This window comes from Mchenga conophoros, linkage group LG6 (genome assembly GCF_057382185.1).
Source record: "Mchenga conophoros isolate Kocher_MC1m ecotype Shallow Benthic linkage group LG6, M_conophoros_male_GT1.1, whole genome shotgun sequence".
Classification (NCBI taxonomy): domain Eukaryota; kingdom Metazoa; phylum Chordata; class Actinopteri; order Cichliformes; family Cichlidae; genus Mchenga; species Mchenga conophoros.
Window position 1 is genome coordinate 23378641 of NC_140531.1, and position 19937 is coordinate 23398577.

The 19937-nt window shown below is 41.9% G+C and overlaps 1 protein-coding gene across 9 annotated transcripts in view; it reads right to left on the reverse strand.

The window, feature by feature from the left end:
• Positions 1-15736, reverse strand: part of rbm47 (RNA binding motif protein 47) — a 39288-nt gene extending 23552 nt beyond the window's left edge. For 2 of the 9 annotated variants that reach the window (XM_085276868.1, XM_085276867.1), the window contains exons 1-2: positions 15209-15736; positions 13489-13643 (exon numbers count right to left, since the gene is read on the reverse strand). The gene's annotated coding sequence lies outside the window, so the exon portion shown is untranslated. Of the gene's footprint in view, positions 1-12814; positions 13046-13488; positions 13644-14218; positions 14422-15208 lie in introns of those variants that run through there. The other 7 variants (XM_085276866.1, XM_085276857.1, XM_085276864.1 and 4 more) reach the window with 6 other exon arrangements.
• Positions 15737-19937: the final 4201 nt, after the last annotated feature.

Genomic DNA, 19937 nt, shown 5'->3' on the forward strand with positions numbered 1-19937 from the left:
ATATCCTTGATTTATAGCTCAGGTTCAATCAAGTCAGTATTACAAAAAGTCTGTTAGATATTTCTGGTTTTGCCACAGTGTGTGCACAATGACATTTTTCTGGCCACTCCCAGCGAGTATCATGATTAAGTTTCACCTGACTCTTTTGTTCATGTTGAATTAAATATGAACTGAAAGTCACTTTGGTGGTAACATATTAAAGACAAAGTAAATGGAAATCAAAGCAAAGCAGTCACATTCCAGTCATATTTACCAAAAACACGAGGAAGGTGACAGAGAATAAGAACTGACAATTTACATAACTACATAACACGTAAAGAGAACAGTGCCCTATAATCTTATCAGATGGGATACAGTTACTACAGGGGGAGGTTTGTGCATGTGTGTGTGTGTGTTAGTGCCATTGTACAAGTGACACATTAACCAGTGGCTCTGTTAATGAAGGACAGGCAATCACTGGTTCTTTTGGCAGTACACACTCTCATTATATGCAGATACCCAGTTCAAAGTTTAAAATGGAGAAATCTATTCTCTCTCCAGTGGGGTGTAAAAGGGTTGCTGTGATGGCTATACAGAGTCATAAATTTATTTTAAAGTAGGAGAGCGCGTGACTCAAACACCAAGATGACTTTATGGCTCACGCACTGCCTCTCAAACTTTAAGTAAGCATCTCTAAGGTGCCTTCCTGATCTCACATCAACGATTCATGACCCAGGCGATATTTATACTATGATAATATTATCTCTAATAACTCAAATACACAAATAATCTTTTAAAAATTTAAATAAGAACAAAACATAAGTAGGTTTAGAGATCATTAATTAAGGTTGTATATTTTTTTCAACTATCTCTACAAGAGGAGCTATAGTTAATAGATATATGAATTTGAAAAATCATGGCCGGCACCAATTGTCCCTAAGTAAGAATCACTTCCTCCAAAAGCTAAAGTGGGAAGCTACTACGGTTTAAACCAACAGCAAGAACAGGGTCTCTCAAATAAAAGTGCAAAACAGCGTGAATGAAATGCAATACAAGCAAAGAGTCACAGCCGAATGAAGAGGAGACACAAACAGAGAGAAAGAGATATGGGACCGGCCCTGCAGGTCTGACATGAACCATTGGAAGCAGTACACAAACGACTTTTCCAACGGACAGTGTGATGTTCAAGTCTGTAGAAAAGCCAGATGTCTTGTTTCTAAATCAAAGTGAGAGCAGCAGATACCAAAAATTCAACACCCCAAAAGACCAACATCAGCTGATATCACTGAGCTGGAAGTTTACTGTGTAAATGTGGTTACACACAGAAAACAAGAATTTAAACAGTTTTATTGGCAGTTTTATTTTAATGTACATCTGACTTTTCTCAGCTCAAGGTTAACCGGTCTGTGCGTTCTGTAACGTTTTTTTCAAATAAAGTCAGTGTTAATTGAGCATGACGTTCGTTCAGGCAGGACAATGCCAGCCCTCATGAGCTGATGGCTCAGGTGATACCTGTGCAAACATCCAAACTGAAAATCTCATACAGTCAGTGCACATATACACACCACTTTGCAACCCTGACTGAATCTGACTGAATCAGTGCTATATCCATTATCATTGACACCTGCGCTGCTCTTTCTGCTTCTGTCCGCACCTCCAGCTTTCAATAACTTGCACATGAAACTAAGTCATACCACCAGATATTTAAATGTTAAGGTTTAGATACTGGCATTGACTTCAGACCAGTGCAAACACTCCAGATGCTCAAACATATGCTGATATGATACAGCCTGTGCACATTTCCATTTGCCTTTGCTAACCTTTAAGAACAATTATTCCGTTTAATGAATCGATCATAAAAACTTCTGCAAAATCATTTAAAAGTATCTGCTGCATTCAATTTGAGAAGTATGATCAGCGCTGCATTTTAGAGCGTTTGAAATTCACGTATAAAGTCAAACATCATCAGCGGGTTTGCAACGAGATCTCGTTGGGGTGGCGTTTAGGTTTTGTGTTGAATGTAAACTTCAGTGTCTTTACTACAGTTAATGCATAAACATTACAGAAATGCCCTGACATGTGTCTCAGCACCGCAAGGTGTCCGTTTCTCATGAAAAGATTTCCACCAGGCAGCAGATCACCCCACTGTCAGAGGCAGCAACTCAACCCGCTTTAAAAATAAAAAAATAAAAATAAAGACAGACTCTGGGGTTTCAGTGTGATGTTATCCATGTTTATCTGTCAGCATGTACCAGTCAGCTCTGACCTAATAACTGTAAAATATAAAATGTTTAGTAGTAGTAAAAAGTACCAGTAAAACTATCCAGTATTGCTTCACATACAGTAGATAAGATCTACTAAAAATCTAAAACCAAAACAGAAACAAAAATATACACAAAAATGCAAAAAACAAAAACAGCATCTCCAGTCCTCCTTCTCCTTTATCACATACAGTTTTGCAACATGCTCTATTTTAGGGTCAGTATCACACCATTAAGTATTTTGTATTACTAAGTATTTTGTCACCCATGCCTTTTGTAGGACACAAGTGTCCTTGTGAAATGTAGCGAATCATAACTGGATGGGAACGGTTTCACTTCAGCATTCTCGTCATCATCACCCCAACAGAGGGAGCAAACAGCACAGGGTGTCAAACACTTGCATATATGTGATTGCACAAAGCTTGTAGCGTGCACGGAGAGAGAAAGATTAAACCTGTCCAGCATAAAGAGGGGGGAAAAATGCTGTTCAGCTTAAAAATGCTCAGATAATAAGACTGCACTGAAGCCAAACAGGAAAAGTCTGGTTCTACTCAGTCTAACACTTCCTCATTCAAAGGGTCACCTCGCATCCTGTAACTGCTGTCAGCCAATCTGCATGTCCCACTTATCGTGAACAAAAATGACTCAGCACAAAAAGAAAGCCTTTTTGGCCTCCTACCGCACAACCGCGCGCTCACAGGACGTTAAAGTCCTGATCTTTTTTTTTTCTTCCATTGTGATGAAAGAAGTTTTCCCTTTTGCCTAGAATTTGTCAGCTGACACGTTGGTCATGTGGCTTATCGCTAACCAGTGAAAGAGCAGCAGCAGTGTGTGTGTGTTTGTGTGCTTAGCTGCTACAATCACTGCCAAGGTCAAGGAGACCATGAAAGAAGGATAAAGAACTATGAGTAAAAGACCTGAAGGAGCTCAAAAACATGCGGACACCACAGAAATAAAGAAATAGTCATCCTTATGACTGTTAACCGCACTGTAGCCACCTATTATCTGGCCAACAACCAGCAACCGCTGTAACGTCAATGTGGATGAGTGTCCTCCACCAACACGAGAAACAAAACTAACAATCATGTGACGGAGCATGAGCAGCAAGGGCGTGAAATAAGAGACAGACCAGAGGAGATGGGCCAGTTGTACAGGATTAAAGCTGCGCTTGTTAAATCACCACTTCAGCTAAAATTCACGCAGTATTGTGCAAAAGTTTTAAGCCACCCCTCATTTCCTTACATTTTGCCTCTAAGGAGCCAGACTTTCTTGGAACATTTCAAAGCAGTCTTGAGCAAGGCCTTAAGATCTTTCAGTGATTTTCTTTGGACATTGGCTCCTTTTCCCACTAATTTCCAGTCCTGTCCCTGTCCCCAGTACCTGACCATCTTCAGAGGAATGTTTTTTCTGTTTGTTGAGCCACTCAGCCCTGACACATTACTCATTCATAAATAAATAAGGCACCTGACTCAAGGGATGAACCAGTGTTGCGTCTACAGACTACTTAGCTTTACCAGCATTGGTACAAAACCACATCATTTGTTCCCATTTCTTTTGTTGAATCTATGAACTATGCCACATATATCACAGCCTGACAGACACAAAATCGTATATTTGCACTACCAAGATGATTCTCAAAGCTGTTAGCTGGAAACTTGGCATATCTCAGCATGCTGCAGAGCATGTCCTTAAAAATTTGAGGAAACAAAGACAAAGGGAAGACGAAAGAAGAAGTGGCAGGCCTAAAAGCTATCCACAACAGATGAACAGTATCTAAAAGTCATGTCCTTATGAAGAAGGAAAAAAAATCCAATCCTGACAAAGGACCCGAGTGATGTGTCTGGCCCTACACATCTACTGTGCGGGATCATCCAGACAGCAAGAACAAAGAGAGCTTTGAATGTCCTTCAAGAAGCCTGGAGAACTGCTCCTAAAGAAATGACAAGAAAGCTTCCCTAAGAGATTTCAGTCTGTGTTGTAGACTGAAGAAGAATTGTCATTCTGAATGTCTTCTTACCCATTTTGTAGTGTAAAGAAATGAGAGGAGGCTCAAGACTTTTAAATTAAACCACAATAAAGGACACACAGCACTTACTGCAAATAATTCTAACTGATAAAAGAAATCTTGCGAAACTAGATGCACTTTCCTAAAAAGAAAAAAAGAAAAAGAAGTCCAGTAAGGACAACCGGCCAGTGTTTGTGAAGGACACTGAGCGCACAGACATTCAATGTCAAGGATGTCAGCAAACCTTTTATTCTGGAACCGTTTTCCAAACGTGACGCAGCGTTTTTAATGGCTGCTCAAACAGCAGTTCAGCGTCAAAATGTTTGCCCTGGTAATCGTCAGCAGTCACCAGTTAACTTTGTGAATATTTGCATTAACAGGGCAGCAATTTTGATATGTTCACTGTAGTACAAACGCGTGGTTAACAGTCAGAGCCTCTGATTGGTTGTCTTATCATATACCAGCAGTAGTAAGCATCACATGTCTTTATGAATGGAGCATCACCTATAATCAGTCCACTTCCATAAATATACTGTATGTCATGCTTTAGCATACAAGTAATGCATCTTTTGTCTTTTGGCATCATCCCTTACTTCCTGGAAAGACTGAACAATCTCTAGCTAGCACACCTAAAGAAATGAAAACACACACACTCGGTAAAGTGAGAAGGGAAGGTAGGCAGATAAGAACAGAATGAACAGAATGAAAAGCGGATGGAATTCATCGCTGTTCTCGACAGCTAACGCACAATAGCTGTTCTGCTAAACAGTGTCATGCACACCGCCCCGAAACAGAGGCTTAATGACGTGAAAAATACAAAGACATCACCCTGAGAAACTAAAGCAGTGTGAATTCCACCTGTTCACCTGCTCCCGTACTGAAACCCCTAATACAACAAAGGGGAGGGAAGAAGGGGGGGTGTGGGAACATAAGAGAGAGGGAAGATCAGAGAGAGAAAGAGCCCGACTGTCTGCATATAAAGAGTGTGTGTGTGTGTGTGTGTGTGTGTGTGTGTGTGTGTGTGTGTGTGTGTGTGTGTGTGTGAGAGTGCTTCAGTGTGGATACTTTGTCAGTTTTGTGCATCAGTTCAGATTCAACCTACGGAACATTCCATTCTGGCACAGTGTGAGTCTGCGTGTGCACATGTTTGTGGTCGTGGTTTAGATTTGAAGAATACCGGAAAGTAGTGGTTAAATTATCTGTTCTTAACATATATGTAAATGACTTTACTGTCCTCTTAAGTGATGGAAATTCAGCCCTGTGTGTCTGCGTTTGGCCTTATCAGGAGATCCAGTGCAGAGCCGTGTGTAGCTTCTTTCCCTGCAACAGACTCACTTACACACAAAACACACCCCTCAACAACATCCACATTTACTCGCCCTCCCTGCCAGTATCAAACCACCCTCTGCACACACACACACCTTGCCTCTTGGCCTGCTGTCCAGACAACTAACCCATTGTGTGTAGCAACAGGTATGCAGAGAAGAGTCTGTTTGAGTACATGCAACAAGAAACTTGGTGTGTGTGTGTCTGTGAACAAGCTAAAAGGATACCTTGGCATTTTTTCCCCAAGTCTGTTTCATAATGATTCCAACATGAGCTTATGCACTTTACTTTTGTTTTGTAATCTCTGCAGCTCCTCTACGAAAGCACCTGAAGTTTAACTGTCTGTTAGGACAAACGTAGGGTTTGTCCTACGTCCCTTACATTAGAAACCGGTTATGCCACTGCTAATATGGACAAATACAGAAGACAAAGCATCATACATACGTTTGTGAACCTGTCTTATAACATTTCTCCGACCTCACTCGTTTAACCCGAAAGGGCGCAAGAGGAGGATTTAGGAAACAAGCAGTGAAATGAAGCACGATAACAGCATTAGTGTACGAGCAGGTTTGGGGGACAGAAGAGGGAAGGGAGGGAGGCGAGCAGGATAGGAGGAGAGGATGGAGGGTTCAGCGGTGTCACCGCACTGGGGGGGTGGAGGGGTTACTCGTGGGTCAAAGGTTGAACAGCACAAAGGCAGAGGGAGAGAGGGGAAAGGGGGGAAGAGGAGTGTTGATCCAGCCTTCGCAGTGAGTGGAAGTCACCTGTTTACACACTCGACAGTTCCGCCACGCTCACAGAAGGAAGGCAGTTGCACAATATCACATCTCAAAGGCACAGTCTAATTACAAAGAGGGGAAAAAAGACTTTTTCACATTTAAATGTTGTGAAATCAGTCTACACAGACAGATAATCCGAGTTTTGAAATAACTGTCTCCTTATCGTGGTTGACAGCGTTCATGTGGTCAAAGAATGAAATATAAATGATCCCTTTGAACACTAATCTTCAGTGCTGTTCAGTGGAAGCACTACATATTATTAACTATATCTAGGAGGTGAACACAAGAGTACACAGTGTAAGAAGCTAAGTGGTGGTGGCTGGGGTAGATAGTGGAATTAAGAGTTTGGACAGTCTGACACTACGATTTATATTTGAAGTCCTACTTGCATGTTGATTTAGGCAAAAAAAAAGTATGGTTAATTAAAGTGGCAATAAAATCAATGCAGATATCTTTCAATTATAAAAAGTGTACCAATGCTTTAGTTGAGTTGAGAGTAAATAAACTGTCAGCAACCAGTGAACAGGTGACCTATCTAACTGTATTTTGGAGAAAGAATTTTTTTAATTTAATGAAGACACAACTTGCATATTCTGCTACGTATCTACAGAGCAGATTTAACACATATGTATAATCCTGCTACTAGACTTCAGAGGTTTCAACTCCTGATAATGTGGTTTTTTCACACACAGCACAGCATTTTCCTCAAAATCTACTTCCGCAAACAGGATTAGTCCGTTAACTGTTCTGGACAGACATGTTGGTGCTGAATTTCTTAAGTAAAATAATCACCACAAACTGGTTGTTTGTGCTGTCTTTGCAGCACAGCAGGTTTCACCAGTACAAAACCACTCAGAAATAACTGAATGCGGAATCATTACATGGTAATAGTTCTCCAAGCTTTCATAAATATGTTTCAAGGAAATGATTTTATCCTCAAAAGTTCCTGCTTGAGAACATTTCAGATCTACAAAAGGGTTTGATTCACAGCTGAACATTTCTGATTGGTTTAGTAATTGAGGGATAACTTTTGTAGTAGCACAACAAGAGCTGCTCGCTTTTACCAAAAGAGAGACAATCTAGAGAATTTGTCGATCCTTTAGTTATTGATAAACAAGGCTGGAAAGAGCATGTTCATCATGATAAATGTCAGAGGACACCTTGCAGAGTAGGTAGTTTAGCAGCGACTTGCTTTGTTGCTTGTAAAGTTGGCTGGCAGACTTTGCGTTATATCTGTCCATGCAGAATACATTTTTTTAGCTTTCTCTGGGTACTTAGCAAAAAAGAGCACACACAGAAGGCTTATTTTTGCATCTCGCACCACTCTTTCAAGAAACAGTTGCCTTTGAGCTGACTGAACTGTGGTGATGATCTCTGCCTGGAGGTCAGAGAGCCATCAGAGGAAAGAAGGTAAAAGAAGAAGAGTGAGAACAATACAGAGACCTGGGGTTTTCTTGACCTGGTCATGGGCGTAGCCATCCTTGGATAAAGCTAAAGTTACAGGAAGTGCTTGGATGAAATATCCGATTTACATAATGGTTCATCTTTCACAGCAAAAATTCACTTTAAATCACCCAGTGATTATCTGTGAAGTTTCAGTTGTACAAACAGACCCTTTGACCATAGCATTTCACTCAATGCGTAATCTATAACTGAAGAGTACATTTGTCGGCTTATCCACGTTTGTAACATCTGAACAGTTTGTTAAGCAACTGGACATCTGCTGACGTTACTTTTTATCCTGGCTGTGCGAAAACAGCCGTCATGTTACCGAAGATAAAATATAGATAAACAACAACGTGTCTGTGTCGTGTTTGTTGTCTGACAGTATGGTGATGTCCTAATCTCTGGATAAGGACAATCTCTGCGAGGTCCTGTGCTTGTGATGTTACTAAGTGCAACCCTGGTTTTCATCCAAGTGTAACTTTAAAGTGTGAAGGAGGTGTCTATCCAATCAGAATCCAGGATGGCTGGATTATAGATTTTGCTCCTGATTACAGCTAGCACCCATCGTCCTCTCAGTACAGATGCCGTTAGTTATGAAAATAATGTCCTGAGCTCTCGAGCATCACTGCCCAGGGTTGTAACGCTTTAGTGACTGTTGTCACTGTCTCATTATGGCTATGGCTAACGCCACACTGGTAAGAGCTGGTGTGGTTATCTACAAAGTTCACTTGTGGGTCATATAGTTTCTCTACTCCTTCCACTGCATAAATACAGAGTTGGTGAACCTGACAGTTAAGCTCAGTGTCTCTGTGCAGCTTTTGCTGTGTTTTGAAGGTGATCGTCTGTGGTCATGAAGCTATTTAATGCTTCAGTTTTGAAGCTAGCGGTCCTACGTTTCAGTGCCGACTTGAGTCGGGGGTTCCAGATTGAGTGAGTGAGGGGTTACTTTGATGCCCCCTAAGAGCCACATGAATGCTTGACTCATAGGTGTTACTTTCTCCAGTCGTCTCAATCAAAATATTCGACGGCCTTAGCTAAAAGCTCAAACACTTCAAAACAGTAACTCTAAAGTCCTTTCTGGTAAAAATGAGACTACTTTAGCATTACTAAGGATCTGTGCATGACACGCTACAGTTCTCTCAGATTAAGAGGCAGGAACTAAACAGCTGTTATCACTGTTTTAGCTTGGACGGGAGGCTGAAGGGTTTAACCCCTCATATCCCTTATTTGGAGGGATGAGCACAGATGAATGTGTTGTGCATCTCAGACTGAGAAGAGCCTGTAGCAGAACATTTTGCAGATAATAAATGGCTCATAGCAGAGAGATGGCAAGTCAGAGTTGTTACCACTCTCCCTCAGTGGAGGATGAGGGGCTGATGTCATTGCTGCAGACAGAATTGGTCGGGAACTGTTCTCATCTTCTGAGGGGGGGAGCGGGTTTAAACCTTTTGCTAAGGAAAGAGTAACAGGAGCAACAATAGCTGAAGGAGTTTGATGGGAGAAAACAGAACTAATGACACTCCATAGGGCTTTTCCAATATCCTACGTACACTTAACTGAAACAGAGCCGTAAGAAGAGTGCGCTGTGGAGGACACCTCTGCCCAGAGGTTAAAAAAAATAAAAGTTAAGAGCAGAAGAGGGAGGACAATAAGGGAGCTGGGGTTTTCTTGACCTGGTCAGAGGTTTAGTCCCAGTGATATCAAATCACAGCTACGGTTACAGGAAGTGATTAGAGGAGGGATCCAACCATTTACCTGGGTCGTGTTTCAAAGTAGTTTTTTTTTTTAAATCAGCTAATTAGTTCAAGATTGATCTTCAGACTACATTTATGAGATTCAATGCTTTATGGAAAAATACACGCTCACTCTTACACCCTACAGCCAATTCAGAATCGGTGATTAACCCAACAGGCATGTGTTTGAACTGTGGGAGGAAGCCATGCAGGTGCAAGGTGCAGGGAGAACATGCAGACTCCACACAGAAAGACTCCCGGTGGATTCAAATCCAGGATTTTATTATATAATATTATATAATAATAATTATATTTCATTAAATCTCAACAAGCCGTTTGCTAAAGCAGGGATGTTAAAGTCATTTTACATAAAGGGCCACATAAAGTTTAAGTGGGCCAAACGAGTGAAGCTCTCTCTTTCTGTCAGTGTAAAGAAGTTTAACATTAAATCCCTCAGATAAGAAAAAGTTTCAAGTTGCAGTTTCAACAGCTCATCTCACTTTTTCTACACAATAAAGAAATGTGCCTGTAGTAAATCAAAGACATCTGTCAGCCTGATTCATTCAGCTTAAATTGTAAAAACCAGAAAAAGATCTGGTAGCTCATCGCCCAGACCATCCTGTAATTATGAAACAGGACGTTTATTTTAATTCACAAAAAATCTTTCTTTTTCTTTCATGTTTCTTACTGTGGAATCATTGCAAAACAACACAAAACAGGAATTTCTATTGTAGAAAATGAAAACAGAAACTATCTTTTACATAATTACTTGGGTGTAGTGTGAATGGCCACGGGGGAGGGCTTTTTTTGGTAGCAAATACTGTAAAACTTGTGAAAATACAGATGCAAGCCCATGATTTAAGTCCTCCTTCACATTTTTCCAAAACCATCAGTGGGCCAGATTGGAGTCCTCGCCAGGCCGATTCTGGCCCTCGGGCTTTATATTTCACATCGCTGCTCTAAAGTGAAACAAACCCTAACCAAAGCGCTTGAGGCGTGTATTATAAAACTAATTCTTTCAACAAATGTTTTTTTCAATGGTTTTTAAAAACACCATCACTTTTGTTCTGTTTGATAGACTTTCAGAAAATCTGATTTCATGAATTGAGGAACTGGCCCTTTAAAACTCCTGATGACTACTGTTCCTCCAAATTTATTTGTCATCCTCTCTGACAATCTTCTAACATTTCTTTTCCGCCACGTTTCTCATTCTCAACCCTTATTTTCCATCTTTGTTACAAGAGGAAGAGACAAGCACATTATAAATCATATGTTCCTCTCCCTTTTTTTCCACCTGTACTTGTTACCCTATTTTTTTAAGCTCGGTTCAACTTCCCTTCAGCTCACTGCTGTTCGGTGTTTGGCCCGATCAGAGGGGAGCTGAAGAGGGAGGTGGGGGGTTGATAAAGGGGAAGAATGTGGCCATTGTGCTTTCCCGGTATGTGTGTATTTGCGACAAACAGAAAGAAAGAAAGGGAGAGAGAGGAGAGCAAGGCTGATCAGATCTTGTTACAGGTGTTTCATAAACAACACAATAGCACTAACAGGTTTCCTTCTGCCTCTCCGCTGCACTCGTTACTCTGCAGCTCTAGATCTCTGCCTATGTGCTGGTGGATTAGGCTTACGGTTTTGTCGCGTACACACCACACTGAATCTGTGCTTCCCCATCATGAGCATAAGATGATCATGTGACAGACATGTGACATGATCATGGTGCACGCTTGTGTCTGTGTGAGTGTGCAGTTTATGCTGTTTCTCTTCCTTATGCTTGAGGTTTGCTGAATAATAAAGTCCAATCGGTTTCTTGCTTTAAAAAAACTGATATGTTAATTAAATAAAAGATCTCTTCCTGTTGCCTTCTGGTTTAAGAAATCTGTCTTTTCTTCCTGAAACTAGACAGGGCCAAAACACAGCAAAAATAAATTCAAACTAGGACAAACATCGAGATATAAATGTATGTCTTAGATGACGTCTGCTTCTGTGCTTTCCACTTGTGGAATGTGATACAGCGAGTTGAGAGATAAGCGCCACTCGGAAAAATGGTTCACCTATTGAACTTGGTTACACAATCAGTAACGAAGCCACAGCTACTGTCCGAGACGGCGACACAGACAAACGCAAAGCCCCGATTGAATAACCCCTTCCATATGCTAACCATTCAACTGGTTTCTATTTTTGGCTTCGGTTTTTACATCAGAATGTCTAAAGAAGCCACGTGTCACCACTTCATCAGGTCTGACCAGCACTTCAACACACACACACACCTTTGAAACACCTTACAGGTCCAGGTATTTACAGTATTCACACGGAAGCTGGCCATCTGTACACAAACATTTCGTCTTGTTTCCATCACTTCAGAAGGCAGCAAACTGACTTATGCTTATTTCCTGAAGACATACCCTCATGCTAACCTTAAACTGGCTCTAACCTGAACCCAAACCTGAACTGAGGTCACTGAAGTTAACTGAAACTAAGCTAAAGAGTAAACTAGTGAGAAAAAGAACAATTCAATTAACTGAGATAAAATAAACTTCTGACAAATAAAACAAACGTACATGGTAGTTGTCTTTAGTTTTTGTCAGTTTGGTCAAATTTGCTCAGATAGTAAACGCGAGGTCTGTGCAAATGTTTACCGAGACTGGATGTCTACAAGGCTGTGAGTGACAGTGGTGTGTTTGTATTGTAGAAGCTAATCTGATCTAATCCCTGACAACGACCTCCAATATTATAGAGAAAAATAATACTGAAAAAAGCAAAAACCAGACGCTCTCATTGGATCTCAGAGAGTGAGCAGAGTCTAGCCTGGTTAGTACTTTGGCTGTAAGCTTCGTGTGGGACTATGGTGCAGTGGTTAGCACTGTTCCAGGTTTGAACCCCAGCTTATCTACCCCACATGGACGTGAAGTAGATGTAGACAAGTGTAGACAAGTAGATAAGTGTATAGAATAAAGTACAGTATGGATGTATGGTTAAAATGTGACTTCTAGTCTAAAAGCACTTTAATAATCTAACTTAAAATTTTCCACCCCAAAAAAATGATGAAGGAATAACTTGGTCAACCGGCCCCATACTGCATGCCAAACTGGTTACCAGGAAACAGAAACTAAAGTTAACTTCAATGCAAGTACAACTTAAATTACTGTAAACTGGCATATGACTTACTGTCATTTTTACACTCTGATTTCCTTTCAACTGACATTTAAAAGTCACACATAGTATATTATTGTACTTTGAATGCTTGCTTGAATGAGCTTTAGCATAAATAAGATTTGAGGCATCACTTACTGCATTTCCTTATGTGGAGAAACACGTGAATATTTCCAGAAACTACAGCTGGACAAATGACAGCTTGGCAAATTTGAGCGGATACCCTCTGTGTCAGTGAGACAGTTGTTCTTGAAAAGATCAGCTGGATGTAAACTGTCACACACACACAAAAACACACAGACACACGGGTACACACACGCACACACTACTCTGCTTTCATATGCACACATATATACTCGAGCAGCTAAGTCTCGTTTGCACAACAACAGGACACCCAAGGCTAACTGGCGCCCTGCTCGACCAGTTTCTGAAACCCACACACACACACAGAAGATGACAAGACAAGAACACATAGAACACACACACACACACACACACACACACACAAATAAACATTCAGTACTCGCTCCGTAACCTTGCAGTGAAGGTTACAGCAGTCAGTTGGGTCAATGTGAACACTGGACCAGCTGAAGAAATGTCCTTCCAGATTACCCACTGTGTGAGTGTGTGTGCATGTGTGTGTCTGTGTGTGAGTGTGTGCTGTTAAACCTCCAGGTGAGAAAACACACCATTGCTCTCAGCTACATTTACAACATAACTGTTCAGACTGAAATGAGAGAGAATTTCTGAAAAAGAAAAAAAAGAAAAAAAAAAGGGGGGGGGGGTGCACACACGATGAGTTCCCAGCCAACCTGTAGGATGATGGGACGTGTAGTCACGGCGTCGGCGTCAAAAGGCAACGATCCGGCTTGTCACTTTCTCATCTTCCCCTCCTGCCTTCTATCTTCCTTTGTACAGACAGTCAAGTTCTCTCCGGCTCCGTGTTCGCTGTCAGGGCACTTCCTGTCTTCAATGACAAGTCCCCCAAAGCACAATGAGAAGAGATCTCAGACACTTCTGTCAAACACACTGCACACACACACACTGCACACACACACACACACACACACACACAGAGGAGAGGACGACTCAAAGTTTCTCTTCTCCTTTTGGTGTTTTTTTGGATTCTGACTCAGATCCTCTCTGTTTGTCCTCTCCTCTGCTCCAGTCACGACAGCGCTCGTAGACGTAACAGCGGGAGACGGGAGAAGGAGGCCGGTGCACAAGGTCTCGAAGTGGAGGAGAGAACAGGAGGTGACAGAGTTGAAGGAAAGCATTAGAGAGAGAGAGGGAGGGAAAGAGGGAGGGAGCGAGGGAGGCCACTGGTAATTAGTGAGTCTGTACCTGACTCTCACTGACATAAGCCCCACATTCCTCAGAAGCGAGAAGGGGGGAGAGATGAGGAGGGAGAGAGGAAAAGGGGAAAAAGTTTGGAACACACACTAATCATCCCAGGACACACATCAGAGAGGACCCTCTTCATCCCAACATACACACAACCACACACACACACACACACACACACAAATCTGTCTTCCTTACAGCACAGCATAACTGTCACGGCGCTCAAGTCAAGCCTGCATGATGTTCAGCGAAGGTGCTGCCGCTCCTGAAGCTTCGCCGTCTGTCACCTAAACGCTCCACACACCTGCTTTTAGTCCCCTTTCTTTCTTCTACCTCTCTCTCAGCTCGTCTTTCCCTTTCTGTTTCTCTCTTTCGCTATGTGTATGGTGTACACACTGCCAGCTCCTAAAACTCACCAAACCAGAATCTGACTGCCTATACCCCCAGCACACCTCCTCCCTGCCTCCTCCTTCCTATCATTCCGGATAGGAAACGCTATCCTCCTGTGGCCCTGTCCAATCCAAGTGTGTGTGTGTGTGTGTGTGTTTGAGTGAGTTAGTGCGATCAGCCAGACCTGAGAGAGGAGATTCAGCAGCAATCCTCTAAAGGAGTTTCCTGCACACCTACCACATGATCGCTCTCATCCACCGCTTGCTTATTAGTGATGATCACACACGCTCATTCACAAATACACACATACACCCCTGAGGTCACGATGACATGCTGTCTTTACACTGTAGTGTTCACCTCTCTGACGTGCGTGCTGCAGATCCCTCTGTAATGACACCTTTGTGTAATAACAACCCACTCGGGCACTCTCTCAGGTTTCTTGTGTTTGAATTGTCAGCATGAGCGTGACAAAAAGCATGACTGACAGCTGAAAGGGAAATCCAAACCTTTAAATGTCCAATATAAACAGTTTCTCACTTCTGTTAAGGAGGGTTATGCCGTAAAGCTGAACAGAAAGTAAAAACTGTTTTTTCTTTCTACTCCTTCACACAGTCCTTCCTCGTCTCATGCACTTTATCCTCTTTTCTGATCTTTTCAGAAAATGTCATACTTGTTTGATCATGTTATTGAGGTTCAGCAACCCTCAGTCACAGTATTCACTTCTCATTCAAGACTGCGTAAAGTGTATTCCTGTATCTCTGTGTGTGTGTGTGCGCGTGTGTGTGTTGGTTACCCTACCTGAATTCCTTGGAGAGTTTGGCGTAGGCGGGACCAAGCGCTTCCTTCTTCCTGATCTCAGGTACGTGGCGAGCGCGACGTCTTTGTGACAGCCAGTTGTCATGGAGACAAGGAGAGAGCGCTGTGCTGAACAGGAGTGTCCGCGGTCAGCCAACCAGCAGACTGAGAACAGAAGAGAGAAGTGAGGACGCTGGATTTCTGTTTAGTGTAACAACACACACACACAGAAACACACACACACAAACAGTAGGGAACTTGCGAGCATGTGTGTGTGTGTGTGAGTGTGTATAGGAAACTGAGATTGAGTCAGATGTGCTCACACAGAGAAATAACGTTTCAACACAGCGGCTGAACTCTAGCAGGGAGGCGGCCGGGCCGTTGATTAAGTTGCTCAATACTTTTTGACTTTAATGCTTACTTAACAGATTTCACACAATCCTTAAAAAAACTGCAAATACAAAAGCATATACACGGCAATAAGTCAGGCTTCTGTAACTGCAGCAGGCTGTGCAGTTCACCCCAAGTAATCTAAATACATCACGATACAGGTTTCACGGCTGATTGTTTCCTACTCTACTAACATAAGAGGAAGCGGTGAAGAAGCACAGATTAAACAAGTTTTAGCCACCATTGCCCGATTCTAGAGTAAAAGTAGATAAAACCCACCTACACCCTGGAACAGGGTTGCACCAGCCAAGCGTAAGCCTAGTCTTAACTACACCCAGTCCCAGTGATTCACATTAATTGCTGGGGTGGATTTTTAATGATTTTCTGGTGTCTCACTAACTTACAATTTTGGCTTTTGCAAGCAAATAAAATGGAATAAAAGAAGAGGTGATTTCACCACTTCAACACTGGAAAAGCAAAATTACTAAAGCTGTGCAAGAACGCACAGGTGCAGAGTCTAGTTTGGTAAGAAGAAGAAACAACTCGGAAATCTGTTCAGAAAACAGTGGAAGGAAAAAGTGGAAAGATGTTCAGCTGCCGTGTTGAGGTCCAGTCGCAGCTCTTCAGTAGCTCTTTCCTTAGAGAATCGAAACAGCTCCCCAGTGCTGTATCTGTCCATCCCTCACAGCTCTCTACTCTCTAAAAGTCTTATTGTGGAGTCGGTGTCATAAAAAAGCTGATATTTTAACTTCACGTGTGCTCCTCTGCAGGTTCACGATTCACACCACGCCCAGAAGAACGCATAATCCTATATTGCACAACAGGCAAAACTCTTATGTCAGACTTAAGATGCTAAGATAAAACTGATTACGCTTAAGACCTGTTGTAAGCTCTGCTGTTACGACCAGCCCGCTGTGCCTGAAGTTTGGTGGTTTAAAAAAAGTAAAATAAATGGACAGACGCAAGTTCATCGTAATGCTTTGTGGAAAAGGTACCCACACACGAGCGCACATTTTGTATATTCTTTGCATCTTTCTGCCTTTGGTCCGGTCCTTATTTATTCTCAGTCAGAATGTGATCAGGTGACTGACTCTGCCATTTTAGGATCTTTCACCTATTTATTCTTTAAAGCTTTAGTAATGTGCTGGGCGTCTGCCAGTAGAGAATCAATCGAACAATCAATGCCAGAGTACCTGTTCGACTGGTGACCTGCTTGTGTTTTTTCTCTGCATATTTGGATAAAGGCTGATCTTTGTTTCGTCGTTCCACAGACATTTGCCCCACATCTTTACCCGTTTCTTGTTTTGCAAATTCCAACCTGCCTAATAACCTGCTTATAGGGCTTACCTGGGGTTTGTGTCTCGTGATGAATCATCTGACCTTTCTTGCCTACGTACCAGGAAGCATTCTTGACTTATTTTGCTGTCTCAATATATTTAGAGGGTTTTTTTTCCCACCATCACGTAAAATTATTTTTCCAGTCATCCACACTGACTGGAGTTCCTCAGGCTTTAATATAATATGACTTTGATAAAGCTTAGAATTTAAGGTAGCATCTGTAATTTCACATGCGAAGACCAAAAAAGCCCAAATATTTATGGTCTGTGTCGTATAAGGCATGCATATCCGGGGAGTGGGGTGGGGGGGGGAATTTCCATAATTTTATTATCCAGCAAATCGCTTTTACTCGTTTCCTAAATAAACCTGTGTTTTTTCCAACCACAACCATTTTCTTTACAGGGTGAACATCCGCCTGCACAGACTTGCTTTAGTTAAGTGTTACGTCACAGTGAGTGGAAGATCATAGCTGCTTTTGAGTACCATTATTGATGTGTGTTGATACAGGACAGGCTTTTGAAAGTTATAAATCCCCACTGACAATATAATGACACGAGATGAACGAGTTTATGGTTTAAAGACCATCAGCTTTTGAAAGACCAGACTTTATGAGGTGGATAAAGTTTCACCGGCATGGTCTGTGCACGTGAGGTGAAAATTAAAACATTAAAATATATTTGTTGCATGTAGTTTGTTCTGTAAAAATCAGTCTGGTATGTAGGACTACAATAATTATTCATTTCAGATAAATATGTAAAATGTGTTTTGTTTATGGCTTGTGCACACTCTGTCAGTCAATTTTCATACACAAATCATGCTGTTTACGCCAGAAATAGATCAAAGTGCTCCAACAGAAGTTTTAAAAAGTCATTATGAGGACTGAAGTCTTACTGCGTGACACTGATCCGGCCTCCTATAGCAATGCTTTCTGTGACGGGGAGGAAATCATTACCGATGGATGTCATTTTCACAGATAAAGGCAGTTCTATTGAGTGCAAGGGTTGGCATTGTTTAAAAGTTTACAGTGCTCATATCATGTTTAACGGTTGGAGGCTTCCAATAAAGAGTAGTCGTTCATAGGTCACGGGGAGATAAAAGTGTGATCATATACAGTTCACTGTGTCAAAGGAGGGAGGGCGGCTTAAACTGAGAAAGCTCCATTTGGCTTTTTCCCATTTAAAATGGCATAAAACACAACATGAAGCTGATTACAGTATAAGTTAAGCTGAAAAATCTGTTAAACATACATTTTCTTGTTTACAAAAGGAAAGAAAAGGAAATCCTTTAAGTGGCATCTGTAAACAAACCAGAGTTGAAGGATAATCGAGGTTAATTACCACCTGAACTATTTCCGTATTTAAGGTTATGCTTTATAGCTTCTCCTCACTTAACAAGACAGATTACGACAAAAAAAATAGGAAAACAAATGAGAAGAGTCGTTATTTTAACGAAGTCTCACACTCACTGGTCACTTTATTAGGTACACCTTACTAGTGCTTGGTTGGACCCCCGTTTTTGCCTTCAGAGCTTCCTTAACTCTTCATGGCACAGACTCGACATTCCTCAAATTTTAGTCCATACTGACATGATAGCATCACAGTTACTGCAGATTTTTTGGCTGCACATCCATCATGTGAATCACTCATGTCATCACAGCCCAAATGTGCACTGTTGATTTGGGATCTGGTGACTATGAAGGCCATCTGAGTACAATGAACTCACTGTCGCGTCCAAGAAACCACGTTAATGATCTGCGCTTTGTGACATGGAGTGTTCATGGTCAGCAACAATACTCAGGCAGGGTGTGGTGTTTAAATGGGGCACAGAATACCCCCCCCACACACACACACACACACAGACACACACACAGACACTATTACACTAACACCAGACCCCTGAACCATTCACAGAAGGTTGGACGGACCCATGGTTTAATGCTGTTTACGCAAATTTCTAACCGTGCTATTCAAATGTTGCAGCAGAAATCGACACTCATCATACTAGGCAATGTTTTTGCAATCTTCTATTGTCCAGTTTCAGTGAGCCTGTGTGATTTGTAGCCTCAGTTTTCTGTTCAGTATTCTGCTGTTGTATCCCATCGTCTGTCTTCAGAGATGACAATCTGCCTTAGCTGTAACGAGTTTAATCGTTTAAACAAATTTAAACAATGCCAACTCTTGCACTCAATAGAACTGCCTTTATCTGTGAAAATGACATCCATCGGTAATGATTTCCTCCCCGTCACAGAAAGCATTGATATAGGAGGCCAAAGTCAGGAGGCCAAATGTTAAATCTCCCCACTCTCCTCCAACATTTGACATCAATAAAGCATTTTCACCCATAGACTGCCGCTTGACCAGCCCGAACGTCTCTGTAAACACTAGAGATGCTTGTGTGGGAAAATCCCAGCAGGTCAGCAGTTCCTGAAATACTCAGAACGGCTTGTCAGGCAACAACCAAAGTCAACAACCAAAGTCACCTGAATCACCTTTCTTCCCCATTCTGATGTCCAGTTTGAACTTCAGCGAGTCCTCTCGGCCATGTCTACATGCATTTAGTTTCTGCAATGTGATTGGCTGATTAGATATTTGTGTTAACAAGCAGCTGAACAGGTGCACCTAACAAACTGGCTGGCGAGTAGTCATTTCAGCAGATTATTTTTGGCACTTTAAGTTATTTAAGAAAACTAGAAAAAGAGAACACCTCAAAATCCTGCACCCTTCATTAAACTTGTAATTTACAGGCACAGAGACTTGCACATGTGCACACAAGAAAGCACACACTCCCCATAATAAAAACCTCAGACCATGCCCTCGTTCCTACTTAATAGAAAGAGAGATCTGAGACACTGAGAGGAAGCTTCCAGCTCTCCTGATACTCTTATGACGCCTCACAATGGCGCACAAAGGGATGAGGCAGTTTAGTTATTCACCCCCAACAAAGTGGGTCCAATCAAGTTGTCACGCACACAACAAGGAGAACGGAGAAAGGTGGAAAACTTGGA